The 12966-nt window shown below is 40.7% G+C and overlaps 1 long non-coding RNA gene across 4 annotated transcripts in view; it reads right to left on the minus strand.

The window, feature by feature from the left end:
* Window positions 1–481: 481 nt before the first annotated feature.
* LOC135452688 (uncharacterized) overlaps window positions 482–12966 on the minus strand; it is a 118978-nt gene continuing 106493 nt past the window's right edge. For 2 of the 4 annotated variants that reach the window (XR_010441673.1, XR_010441674.1), the window contains 3 exons: window positions 2948–3049; window positions 1639–1689; window positions 504–1468 (listed from right to left, as the gene is read on the minus strand). This is a non-coding gene — a long non-coding RNA (uncharacterized LOC135452688). Of the gene's footprint in view, window positions 1469–1638; window positions 1690–2947; window positions 3050–12966 lie in introns of all 4 variants that reach the window. The other 2 variants (XR_010441672.1, XR_010441675.1) reach the window with 2 other exon arrangements.

Below are 12966 nucleotides of genomic sequence, written 5' to 3' on the forward strand. Positions count from 1 at the left end.
AAGCTGGAACACCCAATGTAAAGCTGTCATCACCCTGTATTTCCACACTCACTGAACTTACTTTCTTTGTTCTCTGTAACATGCAACTAGAATTATATCAGCCACAACAACAATCTTTTCCTTTCATCAGCTCTGTGGCAGCAGCTCTGCCTCCCTTCTGTGCTGTTACTAGCAGGGTAGCTCCAAATAATTGTTTCTTTTCCACACACAACAAAGGCCTTTACAGCTTCAGCAGGGCCCATGAAATGGGAAGCAACAAACAGAAATTCCAGTTGCTGAAGTTTATCATTGGTGCCTCTTATTCTGTAAAATTTTTAAGTACCACACTTTTACTAAAACTGCTGTGAATATTCATTCAGTGCTCACGGGTGAACCCAGTTCACCAGACCCCTGTATTAACACCACAGTTTTAACTCACTCACGGAACTTAAAAACATTCCCAGCAGGACCCTTTGAACAGATGTAATTTATATAATAGTTTTTTAAAATGAAGCTTTATTTATTCCTACCTTGAAGGTACAGGGCCTTGAGGAAAATGTGTTAACATGGTGAAAGGCCAAGCTTAACCACTCCATGCTCCAGGAAGGGACAGCTGTCACTGAGCTGGGAAAAGCCAGGCTGTCCCACTCACAAAATGTTGTCTTTGTTCTCTACATGAATCAATTTGTATTTGCTGATAACCCACTTCTTTCCAAGGATTTCAGGTTTAGGATTCCCTTTGATGCCAGATTCACTGCTGGAAACAGTAAACCACTCTAACTTTGATGGAGCTACAATTATTCCCTCTAGTCAGCTATTTGATTGTTTCTGCTAAAAATATTATGTCACCATTTCCTGTTAGGTAGGCTTGCCCTCCATCCTTTCTGATTTAAACCATGCCAGTCAAAAGTTACAAACCAGATAGCCCAAGAGGCATGTAATGTTTTCATATAAAATATGCACAAATTCATCCGTCCCTATAACATGTATGACTAAAATGATACCAGTGACCCCAGCAATCATTTTTCCTTTCATCACACCCCTGTCCAGCAGCTCTGCTTCCCACCTGTGCTGCCACCAGCAGTGCAGCCCTGGTGCCTCTGACAGAGCCACGGGAGCACAGACACCACCACGCCCAGGGCTGGAGGTGCCTTGATCTGAACACGTGTTGGTGCCAACACTTGAGAGGGTTTCAGCCTGCCTGGAGCACAGGAGTGTTACATCAGGCAGCTCAGGCTGGTAATGGTAACCTAAGCTACAGCAGCAGGGAGGCGTCGGTGCTGTGCTTTGCTCGGAGCAGCGCTCAGAGCTGTGACACTGTCTGACACTGACTGATTAAGATCCAGGTACTGTGGTGCTGTCAGGAAAGAAGAAAGAGGACTTGCCGTGCTGTTGTTGCTCATGGATCTCCAGCAGGGCAGCAGCCAGACACCGGTGCACAGCAGCATCGTGCTCTTCCACCTCTTCAGAGAATTACTTTCCAGTCAGCCTGAGGAGATGAAGAACACACCTCGTTTTTAACACAGCCTGGCCCTCCACACAGACTCCAAAGTCTGTGTATCACAGGTGATCCAGTCCTCATGACTGGGGAGGGGACTTTGAGAGGAGGTGAGGGAGATGTGAGAAGAACAAAAATATGAACTCAATAATGAGCCTTACCAGGAAACCATTAGGAAGGCTGCTCCTGACTGCAGCAAACAAGACCAGGTCCTAACAAGGAAAGAAACAGAGCTACCTAGTTATGCTGCAGATATAATCTTCCTTTTCTCCACGGCTTGTACTTGGCATCTGTAAAAAGCAGACACTCAAATTTCTCCCTCATCCCAATTTTCTGGGTGTTTCCAAAGCCCAGACTACTCTACTAGTGGGAATGGAGAAAAGGATTGTTTTTCCAGGCAGCCTAAGACGTGGGACTAGAATTTTAGTTTTATTTCGTTTAATACCCAGGGCTTTCCCCAGTACAAAAATGCAGGCTTTCCCAATGCACCTTTTCATCCAATCTCATAGATGATGAAATAATAATTTCCCTTCTCTCCGAGGGTGATGTGAAACCCTCAAAAAGACTAATATACATAATGTCCAGACTTGGGGACACTCTGGAGCTCAGGGTTATATTTTTTGCCTTCTGGAATCACTTCTCCATACAGCTCATGCAGGTAGGAAGGCAAGCAGGAATACAGAAAGTCTCAGAGAAATCTCTGCAGACCTGACATTCTCTTACTCATTTGTGTGCCAAACCAGGCATGTTTCTGTCACCTTTGTGGTGATAGAATTGTCCTTGTCCTCCACAAAGCAGAGGAAACTGGAAAGATTCTGATCTTCCTTCCACCACAAAGGGGGCAACTTGGCTTCCAGGAACCTCTATTCTCTACAACAACCAGGCTCTTTTCATCTTGGCTTTCTTAATAAATATTTAGAGGGCAGTTCACGTTTTCCCTTCTCCTCTATGTAACAGAGCTGATTATTGCTAAGGTCAGGTGGCTCCATGAGCTAATTAATATTCACAGGTAGCAGTAAGAAATAAGTGCAAACCTCATCTCTCTCCTCAGCTTTAATTACAATATCATTGCTATCAAATTCCATGTGGATACACCTCCTGCATCAGCTCCAAACAATTTCAGATGTGTATACAGGAATTCACAGCATCTTTAACTCATGATCTTCTGTCATTACCATATAATTACTCTAATGCATCTTTACTGTGCAACACCCACCAGAACTAACAACCACGAGTAATGGCAGAATAGAGACATCAGAGTGGAATTTCAGCTCACAGGGACCTGCAGCATTCCTTCCAGTCCCATTATTCAACATTTCTGAGCAACCTGACTCTTACCTGCCTTCCTTCCTTCTCTAAATTTACTTTATGAAACATTCATGTCATTCTAGCACTGAGAAGCCCCAGGTGGCACTGAAATCCCAGTGGGAATGTAGCACAAGTCAATGAAGTGGCAATAAATTGTTTCACCTTGATCAGCTCTCTGGATACAGGAGAGGAATAGAGAAAGGTGAGTCAGGGAAGAGCGGCTGCATTCTGCACCTTGCTGTGCTATGGGTGAGGATCTGGGCCCTGTGCAGACATGGGAAAAGAGGTTTGGAGAAATTTGACAGAAAATGCAATACTGACTACTTAAGTTAGCAAATATCCCTCAATTAAGTGCTGGTGGAGGTCAGATATAAAAGTCAGTTAGAGAGAACTGGGCAAGCTTCAAAGGGTCTTTGTGGCAAAAAGCTGAAGGATGAGCCAGTGCAATAACCTGTGAAATGACAAGCCATGGAGATGATTTTAGCCTTTCATTTCTACTACTATAGAAAATGAAGAACAAAGTACACATTATAAAGACATAAAATGGGATGAATTTTTGAACCTGTGTAAGGATTTTTAAAGAATAACTAGCTGCAGACATATCTCACAATGCCCTATGCAAAGTATTCCTGTGCCTTTGCAGAGATTTACAAAACTCTCTCAGTATATCAATTCCATCAGTCCTTTTACTTTTCTTAAATGGCAATCATTTCAAACTGAATAATAGCATCTGTATTTGTTGCATTTGGCTATGTGTTAACAGTCACTGTGATTAAAACATGTTATCAAGACTTGAAAAAGACAGTTAAACAGGAATGGCATTACATTGTCACCTATCCAAATTGTAATTGGTATTTAATTGTAGCTCTTCAAGCAAACACAAAAAGACAAACAACAAAGAAACCTCTGCTCTGATTGAAAGCAATTAAGAGAGGAAAACCCAAGAGAGCTAATATATGAAGTTTCAGGGAGGAAGCATTCCTTCCCTGAAATGCAAAGGCCCTTCTTGATTCTGAGAGAGGTAAAGCATGGGAATAGTGCAGCTGTTTCTGGGAAGTTGCCTTTTGAGTGGAAATGGAAATTAAAAGCTGCCAGGCTGATTTTTATCTCTCTTGTCAAATTTATATTGTATATGTTTGCTGATGCTCTATAATATCCCAGTTAGCTCTGTTGTTTGCACATTAACTGTTTTGTGTCCCAGATGCTCATACTAGAATCATAAATATTTTGTGAAAGATATAACCATCACTTTCAACAGCATAAACTAATTTTTCTTTCTAAACAGCTTTCCCTCTGTTCTTGCAGAAGACTCAAATAATCCCTGAAGTACTTTAGGATGGGCTTTTTCACCATCAGCTGGGAGGGATATGCAGGAGGCTGTTCCTGAGCAAAAGGACTTCCACAAAGTGAGTTTGCCTTTAGGGCTACACTGATCCCAGCAATGGAGAGATGGAGGTGAGGCAGTTTCAGGGGAGCTGAAGTTCCCAGTGCCTGAATCCAGGCTTGGGTCTCTCCAGGGCTACCTGTGTGACAATAAGGGTGATATGTGCAGTTCACGCATGGAACTGAAAAGAGTTCCCAGGCAATAGGCAGGGTTTGTGGTTTCACAGGGTGTCATCTCTAATTATCAGGAAGATTCCTTGGTTCTGTTTCAGAATGGAAAAGGAAAATATTTTTATCTACTTTAACATCACACTGGCACTGGCAGATGATTCATGGGCTCTGGAGAGCACAGACATTACCAGCTCAGCACATTTGTGTACCAATCACCATTTGTCATATGTGAGTACTTCCCACAGTCCTAAAAAGAGATTTGTTTTCTGTATTATTTGCAGGAAATGTAACAAACTCCACACTGAACAGCAAAATAAAAACAGCACTTGATTGTTTTATCGAATAATTGCCTATTTACTTGGCAAAACTTCACTTTAGGACTTTTTTTATGCTGTCTAATAAAAGGACCCCCACAGCTGTCTTCTCTGTGGAGAAAAGCTGTCGACATCCAGTATAATTTTCTGCATATTGAGTGAAGTACTTGAAAGTCCCAGATCCATTTTAATATGTGAGCTGCTCTCCCATTTGTATGCAGCTGGAGAGAGTAGTTTTATCCTCATTTTAAAAAGCCATATGATAGATTTCTTTCTTTAAACAAATACTGTCTGAAACTTTTCTTTCTTCTCGCTCTTTCCCCCAGCATACACCTTTCCTCTCTTGTTAGGCACCAGTGTGCTGAAATCACTGCACAGTGCTGACATCTCACTCGTTATACATAAATCTATGCCAGCACCATTTCTTTTTTGATGTCTCTGTGCATGATCTGCTGGAATAATTCCCAGATTAACTGTTTTTTTAATATAATTTTGGCAAAAGAGTTGGTGAGGAAATTCCATTGCACTGCCTTGAATACGGTCTTCACTATCCTTTTCTGAATTTTCTGATCCTGGATATTGACAGCTGCCAATCCTTCCAACCCAGCACTGGCCTGAGCTCTCTCCAATGCTGATCCTGCAAGCACTTTGCCACACAGCACGAGGCAGCAGTGCTCAGTCCTTGCACAGCTATTAACTCTGATGCAATGAAATGTTGTTGTTATGGGTTGCAGGGAGCATGTTTAACATCCACAGCTATTTTTAATGATTCTGTCAAGAGGAAGGATTATAGCTCTCAAAGCACAGGGAGGTTTTGTGTAACAGTCACAAAGCTTTGAACTCTGCACACACCATGACTGAACATACTGTTCCTGTGCTTCAACACAGCCTGACACTGCAAAAGTCATGGCTGAAAAACAAGATATCTGAAGGTTATAGAACATTTAATGGCTCTAGTGTAAACAATACAGCACCAAGAACTAAGTGCCAAACATTACCCACCTCCCAGTCTGAATATGCCACATCTCACAGGCTGAGAATGACTCACTCAAGCTCAGATGGCAAATCCCCAGGCAGGCAGGCTTGCAGTGATGCTACCAATTCAGCATGGAGCATGTGGTCCAAGGAGCAGGCACTGAGTAATTCTCCAGACAGTTCTTGCAGATGCTTTCACCCAAATTCAAGATTTCTGTTCTACATTTTTGTTTTGAATGAAAGTAAAGTAGTAGATTCTCAAATTTTTCTGTGGAATTAAAATTCTGAAAATCTTTCATTGAAAAAAAGAAATTGTTTTATTGCTGATAATTTTGTCTGAACAAAAAGGAAATGTCTGAAATGGTAAAAATCCTGGATGATCCTGGAAACAAGAACCCTTATGAAGGCAGCAGAACTGAGAGCCTCAGGGTTCTTGGGATTGCTTGTTCTCACCTACCAACAGAGTAGGAACCTCAGAAATATGGGCATTCACTTTAACCAGAAAACTTGGAATTTACAGTGACCACTGCTGGAGGAGAAAAAGAGTGAACCACTAACGGGGAAGCTTTCCTAGGGCTACCAGGTTTCCACCTCCAGTGGCTGGGTATTGGGGTAGGAATTAAGGTATCCAAATTTTTGAAGAAATGAGTCAAAGCATCAGGAGCCCCAACTTGGATCAGACATCTCAGAAATTCAAGGTTTCCTACTCTACCAAAGATACCTGGAAGATATGTGAGCTCCTAGCTGGGCTTCAGGAAGCCTGCTCAGTGTCTTGGAGCTGGAGGAAGGCCATACAAAATCCAACATAAAAACTCAGGGACCCAGAGAATTTCCTGTGATATATTTTTGATCTTAGTAACTCAGCATTTTCTAATGAAGTAGTGCTTACTGGAAAGTTTCTGCCTATTTCCATTTGGGAGGACATTATTCAAATGGACATGACACATTTTGGATGACATGAGAGAATTAAGTTTGGTCTTCTTGCCAAATTACATCCTGGCAGATAATTTCTTACTTATTTAAATCCACCTCATATTAACAGAGCACAATTTTTTAGCTCACATTCTGTCTTGCAGCTCTTGTACTGTTAAGTATTATGCACATTTCATCCCTTGTGCAGCTGCTTTTCACCAAGTTTAGTCCCAGGTTAGAGTATGGGATCTGTATTTGGGACTGGGAGCTCTGGGGGGTCTCTAAAATCACCTGTGCTACTGCAAGAACATCAGTGCCATATGAAGGATCATTTTTAGTACTGGAGAAGTTTTTGCAGAGCAGGATATGGTCCCACACAGAATGGAACCAGGCTGATGCCAAATTATTTTATGCCATTACGGCACATGACTGCATTGCAGAGTGGCTCTTGTATTTTTCTATCTCCTCAGGAACATTTCTGTCCTACAATGGGGATCCTGCACTGATTCCAGTGAAGACCCAGGCCCCTATTGTGCTAGGCACTATAGCAACAGACAGTAAAAGGCAGTCCTTGTTCCTTTCTATCTAAACAGACAAGACATTGCCACAGATTTATTCTTCCATTTATAACAGTTGCAAAACAACTTGGATGAAGAATAAAAAATGCAATGAATAAGATGTGATGATCCCAGCTGTGGGATGGGTCCATATGGAGGTGGGAAACCCCAAGCCAGTGAAAGCATAGAGGGGTATAATCCTGAACCAGCTGAAGCAACATGAGAACTCCTACAGACTCTGCTGGGAGCCAGGATTTGCCCCTCTGTTCCTGTTTCACCAGGTGCCTGTGTGCATAGCACATTCAGAGTTGTAGTGATATTTCCAAATTCCCTGGCACTACAAGCAGAGCTGCAGTATGGTCCCACTGCTCCCATCAGGGGGATGAGCCCGGGCAGAGCCTGGTGCTGTCCCTGTGCCCGTGGTGCTGTCCCTGTCCCTGGGATGGTGCTGTGGTGCTGTCCCTGTGCCCGTGGTGCTGTGGTGCTGTCCCTGTGCCTGGGATGGTGCTGTGTGAGCAGAAGCAGAGTCCTGCTGCCCAGGCTCCTGCAGAGCCGCCTCAGAACAGCTCACTGGGAGAGCTCACAAGTTGCCCAGGTTCACTGGGCTGTCACCACATCACTGACCTACCACAGATAGTAAACTGAATGATTAATTATGGTCTGCAACACTCCATGGTCTCCAGTGCAGGGGCTATTTAGGTGACAGTGAACTCCCTGAACATACTGTGTTTCTTGCTGCAAATCCTCTCTCTAAGGGATACAGACTAAAAATATTCCTGAGGTACAGCTCGTAAACAGACATTCCCTGTCCTGATCTTGCTGATGTTCTGTGCTGTTATTTACTTACATTGCATAGCTCCCCAGCACTAATAGGAGACTCTGGTAACTTTTTTCTTTTCTTTTGTAAGCAATGCAATGCACAACAAAGCAGAGATGATAATGATTTAAAAGATGCAGGTCTCTTTTTTGGACATTCTGACTATGAATATAATATAATAGAGGTTAGAGTGATGCTTGTTTTTACTTCTGAGTCTATCATAAGATTAACAGTGTTTATTATTTTGCAGAACAAGCAGTAACGCCTCATCAAGGGTATAATCACCTCAGTCAAAAAACAAACAAGCTTTTACTTAAGGTGCTAAAAATATAGTTGAGAAACCTTCGATCTCAAGCCGTGTGATAAAATAGACTGTGTTGACTGAGCAAATCAGCAGCTGCTGCTGTGCCGGCTCCTGCACCCTAACAATGCTTGCCTTTTTCTCTCCCCACCAAATTTAGAGATGATGTCAGTGTAGCCAACCCCAGGAGTTCAAAAATCAGAAGACAAACCAAAATAGAATCACAGCGCTGATATCAAAGCCGTGGAAGTTATTGAAACTGAAGCCTATGATTTGGGGGGTCAGCCTTTAGATTTTTAATTCATAGCAGACAGCCTTCTCCCTTCCAGTCGTCTGCTCAGCTCTCCTGCCTGTCTGATATGCCCTATTTCAGAGTGAGAGACAACACTGGACAATGGGAAGCACAAAAGATTGGGAATCTATTTAAAGTACAGATAGAGCTCAATTCTCCACCGTATGTAGAACCTTAATCCTGCAAAAACCTTCCCTGAATGCTCAGCTTCATTCATACAAGCAGCCCCATGGACGCCAGTGGGGGTCCCCTTGTACCTGAAGTTTGCCCCTTATGACTATTGCACATCAGAAATGCTGGCCTGCACCACAATATTAAGAATCAGCTAAGAATGAAGAGATCTATTGCTCAGTTTTCTCTGTGATCTTGGGCAAGTCTTGACTCATTCTATTCCCCAGCTTCCTGCTCTTTAAAAAGGGGTAGAATTTATCTCTACAAGGTTCTTGGAAGCCTCCAGAAAAGAGATAATAAAATGCAGAAAATTGATACATTGTCTCTTTCTTATGTAAATTGATTTCTAGATAACACAACTGGAAAGAAGGCTTAAAAATCAGAAGTATGTCATAATTAAATCTCCTAATAAAACCAAACTCCTAGAACTGGACTTAATCCACCACGGATCAAGTCTGACTGAGCAGCTGAGAGAAGCAGAGAACATTCTTAGTGCAGAGAAGACAAACTTACCTCTAATTTCACTCACTGGACCTTCTGCACTTCAACAGGAGAACAGAACCCTCTCCTAAAAAGAGCAGTTCCTGGGAGCCAGGAATAACTCATACAGGGGTTTATCAAGATGTAAACCTTTAGTTTAATTTTTTTTCCTATCCAAAATATCAAATTCCTCTGAATTATAAATTAAAATAATTTATTCTATTTTAAAATTTAGTCTGAATGTACAGTCCAATATTTTGAAGCAGCAGCAGCATGTTACAAGGAAACAGTTTGTTGGGAAAGTACTCACTTAAAATAATGGGAGACTTTCATATTTTATTAAACATCAGAAATTACTAAAAGATACTACCTTAAAGAGGCAAACTGATGCATTTTGTTAATTAGACCATTAAAAAACTCATTTATGTGTAAATAAGTCTAGGTCATTAAATCGTAATGTACAGTGCCAACATGAAACTTCAAACTTTCTAGTCATGTTAAATGGCCCTAAAAATTAATTAAAAATAGAATCAGCATCAAAGAACTTACTTCCTCCCTACTACTTTTAAAGAAAAAAGATGTATTTGTAGTAATAAAAAGTGCTATTTCTGCTCAGTCCTCCAGTCACACATTCTCTTGGTCTACAAGGCTTTGTTTAAACTTAGAGGTACAACACCTGTGTGTTGATATCAATGAACTGTTTGAATATTTTTAAAACACAGCAAAAAACAGCTAGCAGTGATATCGTCACTAATTTTTATGAGAGCAAGAAAAGGATGTGATTTCAGTGAAATCACATCTTGTGAATTAACAGCCTAACAAGGCACAATGAGTCAAAAATGTTATTTGGCACAGTTGAAAAGGAAAGGCTAAAAGGTTGTCTTCTGTTAAGGTTTGTGAGTATCACAGTCACAAAGTCATATGTTCAGTTGTTCACAGCTTTATGAAAAAGGATGTATTTAGAGTTAAAACCTCTAGGAAATTTCCAAGATTCTCAGGCAGATTTTAGAAAACATCAGGAAAAAAAATGCAAAAAACATTTCTGTAAGTTCAGCTGTCTATTCAGGAACAGAATAGAAGCTTTCTAGAGAGATCCTGGCAGAAGTTGTTGCCAAGACACAGAAGACAGGATTGCGAGGAACTGGAACTGGGCAGTGCAATGCAGGAGAGAGAGGCTGAGTGGTCAGAGAGGTGCTGCAAGAGAAGCCTGTGCATCCTGACAGCTGAACAAAATGAGACTGAACTAGGGGCAGAAAAGGGCACAGGAGATAATGGTGGGATGGAAGAGACACCGTAGAGAGCAGCAGAGAGTGCAGCCCAGGGAAACGGCCTGAGGCCACTCCAGTCTGGAGAGCAAATCCCAAGGGTGCCAGAATCCCACCCCTCATGTAAAAGCAAGCAGTAATTATCATTTCCATACCCACAGGTCACAGATTCAAACATAAAATAGTAACTGGTGAAGATTATTGATTTTCCTTTGTATACCCTTTAATGAACAGGTAAAATTCCTTTCTTTTCCAGGTGCCTAAAATCAAGAGGATGCAGAAATGCCAGTTCTGTGTGCTCCTAACCAGGCTTGCAATGCTGACATAACACATGGGGTGGGGGAAGGAAGGAAGGAAGAAAGAACAGTGAAAATCATGTGAGGGCTCTGAGGAGAAGGGATGCTTTTGAGGTAGTAGCAGTGACACCAGGTGAGCTGTAATGAGGAACTCCCACGGCCAGGAATGCTGCCCAGCCTTGGCAGGAACATTCTCTGCATTCAATACAAGACTCCATTTGCTTCCTGACTTAGGGACTTGTTGATATATGGACACATAAAACTCAGGGTGTTTAAAAATACAAAAATACTTGAATTGTTTTGAATCTTCCTCATCCACTTGAGCACACTCCACTAACAAAAGACATTCTCTTTGCCTTACATGCAGACTGGATTCTTGCTTCGTAGATAACAATCTGCCCGGGAGCAGATGACTGACAAGAATCTTTTCACTGAAGGACTGCATTAAATATGGCTGTTCCTGCTCAAACCCAATATATGTAAATTATTCATGCTATATATGAAACCATATTACAGTTATATAGGAGAAGTAATTGCTCCCACTGTAGCATTCTTTGGAGTTGTGTGACACATGCACAATTAAGCATGACACAAGAAAATTCATCAAAGAATATTTAAATATACCTTAGGGAGCCACTGAATTTTCTGATGGTTTTACAGAAAGAAAACTAATTGCATCTGCACAATACAACAGTTTTATAAGGGATGAGCTTATCAATACTTTTACTTTTTTCCCTGGTAATCGTTTAAAACAGTTTATTTAAATTGATTTTAAAAAATCACAAATTACTGAATGTTTTGAATATATTAAGATTTCTTCCATTTTACGTACGCTTACTTGTTCCTACTGACTTTCTGCAATATCAGCAATGCATAGAAATTCTTTACCGATCAAGGTGGTATCAGAGTGGATAATAACAGGCAATTATTCTTACAAAGATCTTGCACTTTTTCTAAGACTTAAAATTAAACTCAAGCTAATTAAATAAAATAATTCGTTGAAATCACTAAAAATTCTTCTGACATACATAATCAAGTTTGTTATACTGAATACATTTGATTTTAGTAAGACTAAGAGGTTTTCATCTGTAATGATATATAGACCCTCTGAATGCATTAATGTAATTATAAGAAATTCTGTAAACTTTCTAGATTATTGCTGTCTTGGAAATTCTCTTAGTGTTCAGAAATGTGCAGAAAGAATCAAATAAATACTTAATTCTGTTGTGACTTATCCAATTATCTGGTGGGGCATTATGAGGGACAGGCTACAATCAGTAGTCTGAAATGGTCAAATTTCACACAGCTTTGATGTTTTCTTAAGTGGCTTTCTGACAAATTGTACTAGATGTGTGTGCAAAATCCCATATGGAGTCTGCTGGATTATATGGTCTTGCTTTACAATTTATCTAAAAGAATATTTTGCTAAGGCAATTTAATTCCTTGTTAAATTGGAAACAACAATGATGCTACTGATCCATTCACACACCAAGTTCAAGTTTCTTTTTTCGAACACTGTGGAGCACTTAAATTGGAAGTCTTTGTTCCCCTTGGACAGGTGAAGATTGATTCCAGTGGTCTCCCAAACAGACTAAAAATCAGGATTGTTGAGATTGACATTTCATTGGTCTGAGCAAGAGAAGAGTCAGATTATTCTTTGCCAAGCTCTATGACTATAGAGCACCATCCTAATATTTCTAACTCTCTTCCCACTTCACTACTGATATTGTGACAGGATTTGTAATACCATTAGGCTGTGTTGCCAAGAGCAATTCTTTTAAAGAGTGTGACACTGAATATAGGCTCTGGCAAATGATGCCTTCAGTTAGAAAGTATTAATGTGACAGATCTCTTCCCAAACCTTTTATAGAGAATATGTCTTGACCAAAAAGTGACAAAAGAGAAAATAGTGCTTAAACCTGTGCAACATAGCACTGAGACAGAAAAATCTCTGCTGAAAATGCCTTTTTGTGCAAGAATTGATCTCACTGTCATTTTTAGTAATGTAAATCACAAAGAACCATTGAAATCAGTGGGAACTACAGCAGTATAAATCAGGTGTCATGAATAACAAAGTTGTAAGATATTGTTATTGGGTCACTTAGTTCTGCTCCATAGTTTTATTTTAGCTCTAACATTTATCAGCTTTGCTTATCCATACCAACTCTTACAATCGAAATATTTTCTGCACTTTGGCAACAATGGCTATTTTGGACTGGGTATTCACAGAGCAAGTAATAGTGAATT

Source organism: Zonotrichia leucophrys, chromosome 11 (genome assembly GCF_028769735.1).
Source record: "Zonotrichia leucophrys gambelii isolate GWCS_2022_RI chromosome 11, RI_Zleu_2.0, whole genome shotgun sequence".
NCBI lineage: Eukaryota > Metazoa > Chordata > Aves > Passeriformes > Passerellidae > Zonotrichia > Zonotrichia leucophrys.